At 42.9% G+C, this 7693-nt stretch overlaps 1 pseudogene; it reads right to left on the bottom strand.

The window, feature by feature from the left end:
- Positions 1 to 384: 384 nt before the first annotated feature.
- On the bottom strand, positions 385 to 6514 carry LOC144690316 (melanin-concentrating hormone receptor 1-like; annotated as a pseudogene).
- Positions 6515 to 7693: the final 1179 nt, after the last annotated feature.

The raw sequence follows: 7693 nt of genomic DNA, 5'->3' as shown, positions 1-7693 counted from the left end.
CAGGTAAGGACTGCAGATTTCACACTAAGGAGTGAATGAATTAGTGAACCAGATGGGGTTTATGATAATTGATGATGGTTTTATGGTCACACCACTTTGAATTCCAGATTTTATTCATTTAATTTAAATTCCACCAGCTGCCATGGTGAGATTTGAACTCACGTCTCCAGAGCATTAGCCTGGGCCTCACGATTATAAAGCCAGTGACATTGCCATTACACCAGTCTCCTACATTTTGCAACCCGACAAAGATAGCAGCAGGTGAAACACAACAGAGTGCATCTGTGAGTAAGGAGTTTTATTAAAAAAAAGCTTACAGTTAAGTGTGATAGGAATAGAAAGGGCAGTCCTTAAATCTTGACATTGGGCAATAGTACGGAACAGTTATCGGCAAGTGTCTATATCACCAATTGTTACTTCTATTGCATTCAAGTGAATAAAAATCCAGAGATGTAAAACAAGTTGTACACTTGCTGTCACCCATTTAACATTATCGCCCAAAGTCCTAGAGAGAACTGCAATTCTGCATTGATAAGGACTAGTTAGGTCTCCGTGACCTAGAGGTCCTTTGGCTGGACTGTCACTGTCTGTGGTGCTGATCCCGTTGGCGCTCTGTGTCTTTCCTAATCCAAGCCACCACCGTGTTGGTCGTTTTGTTCGGTGGAGGGCCGCACTGAGATGAAGAAACTTTTTCTAAAATTGTCACATAGGAAAATGTAGATGAAAGGATAGCCCAAGTCGATCACTGCAATGAAGGCGTAACAGAACAGCCAGGTAGGCTGCTCTTGGACTAGCTGCGCTAACTGCAGGAGGTAAAATGGAGTCCAGCAGATAAAAAAAGCCAGACAGATTGAGATGGCGATTCGAACCACTCTTTTAGTCCACAGCCATGCTGTTCTATGCAGGATTAGAGTTCTGAGTGAGCTCATCTTCAACAGGATCCTCTTCTAGGCTATTCACAGAATCTCTCAGTGCAGAAGAGGCCCTTCGGCCCATCAAGTCTGCACCAACACGTGAGAAACACCTGACCTACCTACCTAATCCCACTTACCAGCACTTGGCCCATAGCCTTGAATGTTATGACGTGCCAAGTGCTCATCCAGGTACTTTTTAAAGGATGTGAGGAAACCTGCCTCCACAACCCTCCCAGGCAGCGCATTCCAAGCCGTCACCACCCTCTGGGTAAAAAAGTTTTCCTCACATCCCCCCTAAACCTCCTGCCCCTCACCTTGAACTTATGTCCCCTTGTGACTGACCCTTCAACTAAGGGGAACAGCTGCTCCTATCCACCCTGTCCATGCCCCTCATAATCTTGTACACCTCGATCAGGTCGCCCCTCAGTCTTCTCTGCTCCAACGAAAACAACCCAAGTCTATCCAACCTCTCTTCATAACTTAAATGTTTCATCCCAGGCAACATCCTGGTGAATCTCCTCTGCACCCCCTCCAGTGCAATCACATCCTTCCTATAACGTGGCGACCAGAACTGCACGCAGTACTCCAGCTGTGGCCTCACCAAGGTTCTATACAACTCCAACATGACCTCCCTACTTTTGTAATTATGCCTCGATTGATAGAGGCAAGTATCCCATATGCCTATTTCACCACCCCACTAACATGCCCCTCCGCCTTCAGAGATCTATGGACACACACGGCAAGGTCCCTTTGTTCCTCAGAACTTCCTAGTGTCATACCGTTCATTGAATAATTCCTTGTCAAATTACTCCTTCCAAAGTGTATCACCTCACACTTTTCAGGGTTAAATTCCATCTGTCTATATCTTCCCAAAGCCCAAGACACTCATCCTCACTGTTAACCACCCGGCCAATCTTTATGTCATCCGCAAACTTACAAATCCTACCCCCCACATAGTCATCTATGTCATTTATATAAATGACGAATAATAGGGGACCCAGTACAGATCCCTGTGGTATGCCACTGGACACTGGCTTCCAGCCACTAAAGCATCCTTCTGTCATCACCCTCTGTCTCCTACAACTAAGCCAATTTTGAATCCACCTTATCAAATTACCATGTATCCCATACGCATTTGCCTTCTTTATAAGTCTCCCATGTGGGATCTTGTCAAAGGCTTTGCTGAAATCCATATAAACTACATCAACTGCACTACCCTCATCTACACACCTGGTCACCTCCTCAAAAAATTCAATCAAATTTGTTAGGCATGACCTCCCTCTGACAAAACCATGCTGACTATCCCTGACCAAACCTTGCCTCTCCAAGTGGAAATAGATTCTCTCCTTCAGAATTTTCTCCAATAGTTTCCCTATTAAGATGACAATGAGGAGCATGTCAAATGCCAGGAAGAACTGGTAAAGAGTGAACCAGTAGATATCAGTCTTTGGGTTGGGAAGGCGGATCATGCAGCCTGAAGCCCCTTCAACCCTTCACATTGTTGGACAAGCCTGGCATACATCCAGACCAGGATGACACTTGGAAAGGAGAACACCCAAAAAAAAAAGACGGTGAGGGTGGCGATGGCAGGCTCCGGAATCGAGTTGATGCGAATGGGTAGACAATGGCTAAGTAACAGTCAATAGTCATAGCAGTGAGGGTGTAGGCACTAGCGAATTGGCTGTTGGTGTCCATGGCTAAGATGATCTCACCAAAGTGCCAGCCTCTGTCCCCTAGAAACTGAGGGAACACGAATGGCATGCCCAACAAAAACAGAAGGTCCGCCACGGACAAGTTGATGAAAAAAATATCTGGAACTCCGCTGCTACTGGGTTTGAATGGAAACATTTTACTAACAGTGAAAATAACAATGCTGTTATTGATTATCCCGAACAGAAAATTGTTGGCGTGATGTTGGTACAAGCAAAGGGATTCATCTCATATGAATAAAACTAAACTAAAAAGCAGAACCAAAAAGGTAATAATCTCCGGATTACTACTTGAGCCACAAGCTAATTGGCACAGGGTCAATAAGATTAAAGAGCTAAATGCGTGGCTGAAAGATTGGTGTGGGAGAAATGGATTCGAATTCATGGAACATTGGCACCAGTACTGGGGAAAGAGGGAGTTATTCCGTTCAGACGGGCTCCACTTGAATTATGCGGGGATCAGTGTCCTGGCGAATCGCATAACTAGGGTTGTAGATAGGGCTTTAAACTAAATAGTTGGGGGGGTGGGGTTCAGTTGCATGGAAATATAAAAAATCAAAGTTTAAGGAAAGGGTAAGAGTGCAGGTTAGTGACGAGGCTGATTATTACCAAAAAATGAAAGGAAGGGACAGAGTGTGAATGCCATATTGCACCAAAGAATCATATAAGAGTAGGGAAAATTGACAATAGGGCAAACTTAAAGACGTTGTATCTGAATGCGCGTAGCATTCGGAATAAAACTGAGTTAACAGCGCAAATAGAGATAAATAGGTATGATTTGATGGCGATTACTGAGACGTGGTTATAGGGAGAACAGGCTTGGTAGTGGACTACCCAAGGGTACTCAGTGTTTTGGAAGGATAGACAGGAAGGAAAAGGAGGTGGTGTAGCTTTGTTAGTAAAGGAAGAGATCAGTGCTATAGTGAGGAATGATATAGGCACTGGAGAGCAAGATGTAGAGTCAGTCTGGATAGAAAGAAGAAATAGGGAAAGAAGTCCCTGGTGGGAGTAATCTATAGGTCCCCAAACAGTAGTTCAGCAGTAGGGCACAGCAAAAACCAGGAAATACTGGGAGCATATAAGAAAGGTACAGCAATAATCATGGGTGATTTTAATATGCATATAGACTGGACTAATCAAACTGGCAAGGGTAGCCTCGAGGGAGAGTTCATAGAGTGTATTAGAGATTGTTTCTTGGAACAATATGTTGTGGAATCAACCAGGGAGCAGGCTATTCTGGATTTGGTTTTGTGTAATGAGATGGGATTAACTAATGATCTCAGAGTAAAGGATCCTCTAGGGAAGAGTGGGCGTAGCATGCTAGAATTTCAAGTTCAGTTTGAGAGCGAGAAACCTGAGTCCCACACTAGTGTCCTGGAGTTAAAGAAAGGTAACTACATAGGCACGAGGGCAGATTTGGCCCTAGTGGACTGGGCAGGAAGACTACAAGGTAGGACAGTTGATGAACAGTAACAGATATTTAAGGAGATATTCAATTCCTCCCAAGTAAAGTATATTCCCAAGAGGGAGAAAGATGGTCAGAGGGGGAAAAAGCATCCATGGCTAAGCAAGGAAGGTAACGATAACATAAAGGCAAAAACTAAGGCATACCAAATTGCAAAGGTGGCAGGCTGGAAGATTGGGAAACTTATAAAGATCAACAAAGGGTTACTAAAAAAATAATAAAAAGAGCAAAGGTAAATTATGAAAGAAAACTAGTGCAAAATGTAAAAACTGATAGCAAAAGCTTCTACAAGTATATAAAAAGAGAGTAGCTAAAGTGAATGTTGGTCCCTTGGGAGGATGAGACTGGGGAGTTAATAGTGGGGAACGCAGAAATGGCAAAGACGCTTAAGCAATATTTTGCCTTAGTTTTCACGGTGAAGGACACTGGTACCACCCTAATAGGAACAGGTAGTGCAGAGGATATAGAGGAGGAACTTAGAACAATCACCATCACTAGAGAAAAAGTACTGAGCAAACTATTGGGATTAAAGGGTGACAAGTCCCCAGGACCTGATGGCCTACATCCCAGGGTCTTAAAGGAAGCGGCAGCGGAGATAGTGGATGCATTGGTAATAATATTCCAAAATTCCCTGGATTCTGGAAAGGTTCCAGTGGATTGGAAAAATGCAAATATAATGCCCTTATTCAAAAAGGTCGGGGCGGGGGAGGGAGGGGGGGTTGGGGGAGGAGGCAGAAAGTAGGAAACTATAGACCAGTTAGTTTAACGTCTGTCATTGGGAAATTGTTGGAATCCATTATTAAGAAAGTAGTAATGGGGCATTTGGAAAGTCAAAATGCAATCCATCAGACTCAGCATGGTTTTATGAAGAGTAGATTGTGTTTTGACTAATTTGCTAGAGTTCTTTGAAGATGTGACAAGCAAAGTGGATACTGGGGATCCTGTAGATGTAGTATATCTGGACTTCCAGGAGGCCTTTGATAAGGTGCCGCACAAAAGATTAATACACAAGATAAGATCACACGGAGTTAGGGGTAATATATTAGCTTGGATAGAGGATCGGCTAACCAACAGAAAGCAGAGAGTGGGGATAAATGGATCTTTTTCTGGATGACAAGCTGTAACTAGTGGGGTGCCACAGGGTTTGGTCCTTGGGCCCCAACTATTTGCAATCTATATTAATGACTCGGATTCAGGGATAAAAGGTACTATAGTTAAATTTGCAGATGACACCAAAATAGATGTGAAAGTAAGTTGTAATGAAGAAATAAGAAATTTACAAATGGATATGGACAGGTTAGGTGAATGGGACAAAATTTGGCAGATGGAGTTTAACGTGGATAAGTGTGAGGTTATCCATTTTGGTTAGAAGAATAAAAAGGTGACTTCTTATTTAAATTGAGAGAAACTTCTGAATGCTTCATTGCAGAGGGATCTGGGTGTCCTTGTGCATGAATTGCTGAAAGCTAGTATGCAGGTACAGCAGGTAATAAGGAAGACAAATGGCATTTATTGCTAAAGGAATAGAGTATAAAAATAGGGAAGTGTTGTTGCAACTGTACAAGGTATTGGTGAGACCGCACCTGGAGTACTGTGCAGTTTTGATCCCCTTACCTGAGGAAGGATGCAGCTGCATTGGAGGCAGTTCAGAAGGGGTTCACTAGATTGATTCCAGAGATGCGGGGCTTGTCTTATGAGGAGAGATTAAGCAGTTTAGGCCTATACTCGCTAGAGTTTAGAAGGATGAGAAGAGATCTAATTGAGGTATATAAGGTGCTAAAGGGGATAGACAAAGGAGACGTGGAATGGATGTTTCCCCTTGTGGGGCATTCTAGAATGAGACGCCAGTCTTAGGCTAAGGGGTGGTAGATTTAAATCAGAGATGAGGAGGAATTACTTTTCGCAAAGGGTCACGAATCTGTGGAATTCACTACCTCAGTGCAGTGGACGCGGGATGTTGAATAAATTTGAGGAGGAGGTAGACAGATTTTTAATTAGTAACTGGTTGAAAGGTTATGGGGAGAGGGTGGGAAATTGGAGTTGAGGCCGAAATTAGAGCAGCCATGATCATATTGAATGGCGGGGCAGGCTTGAGGGGCTGAATTGCCTACACCTGCTCCTAGTTCTTATGTTCTTAAAACACAAATCCATTACAATCTAGAGTTTGATACAACATTTAGATCAATATGTGGCTATCAGTTAGTGTTTGTTAGTCATTTATCACTAGGCTTTTTAGGGTTTCAAGGCAGCTGTAAGTCTGCTGCTCCTTTTCTATTTGTGCTTGTATCCTTGTGTAATTGTGTTTAGGTTTGGCTCTTTATTCTACCTTAACTGGAAGGGTAGTCTAGATGAAGCATTAAGGACAATCTTTGAACTTTATGCTGACTTGTATTTGTAGCACACTTTTCATGGCCCAGGAATACCATGGACAAAGATGGGTTTGGATTGAATATGAAGAATCAAATTGAAGAAAGTTGTTGGCTCAGGTTAAGGCAGGGCAGCGAGGGAGATGGTGGAGGAGGGAGGTATAAAAGAAGCAGGTAACAGATTATCCTGTTTTTAGTACACAAGAAATAGGAGCAGGAGTAAACCATACGGCCCATCGAGCCTGCTCTGCCATTCAGTACGATCATGGCTGATCTGGAGCTTCAACTTCATTTTCCACCTGCTCCTCATATCCCTTAATTCCCTGAGACCAAAAATCTGTCTATCCCAGCCTTAAATGTACTCAACAATGGAGCATCCATAACCCTCTTGGCAGAGGGTTCCAAAGATTCACAACCTTTTGAGTGAAGTAATTTCTCCTCATCATCACCTTGTTACTGGAGGTGAGGGTGGAGAAAGCAGCGGGTGAAGGGTTTCTAGAGATGGTTGATGGTGGAGAAAAGCAGCCAGGCATGATCTTGGATCAGTGTGTGGTTTTCGTAGAGAAGAGGGAGACTTGATAATGTTTGATGTAGTCCTGCCAAATTGTGACGGATGGTACACCAGTTGGGTGCCAGATATTTTGGTATTCCCCATCCCTTGGACTTGAGGGAACAAAAGAAAAATCTGTTCAGCCAAACTATAATAGCAAATCAATCAAGTTAATTTCAAACCTAACTCTCATTATCATTGTTCTTGTATAACACTGGAACAGGTGATCTAATGAGAGAGTGACATATTTATCATTCAAAAAACAGAATTCTAGTGGCCTTTGTTGAAATTATTTATCAACTGTAATATATACTTTTTACCAGATCATTAAAGCATATTTAAGCTCAATATTTATGCAAAATATGTTTCTAATAACACAAGTCTTATCTTAAACCAGCCTCCCACCCCCAACTAAACAGCACTAACCTTCCACACACCCAGTCCTCCCCACAACCCCACTGATTTTCATTCAGGTCACACAAAGTCTAAGACATTAAAATGGGGTCACACCAGGAAAAGGTTTGGGAAGCACTGCGGTGAAGGGCTCTGCGTAGTGAAGGGCTCCTCATTATTTTTAACATTTGTTCATTTTATGGTTCACAAGTTGAGTAGGATCTTTATGCTCTAAAGACAGTAAAGACAATTTGTCCCATGAGCCACACAGCACAAATGACATGCCCTGTAGGCTG

This window comes from Cetorhinus maximus, chromosome 15 (genome assembly GCF_964194155.1).
Source record: "Cetorhinus maximus chromosome 15, sCetMax3.hap1.1, whole genome shotgun sequence".
Classification (NCBI taxonomy): Eukaryota; Metazoa; Chordata; class Chondrichthyes; order Lamniformes; family Cetorhinidae; genus Cetorhinus; species Cetorhinus maximus.
Note: the sequence above shows the minus strand (reverse complement) of the source record. Positions and strands in the feature narration are given on the sequence as shown.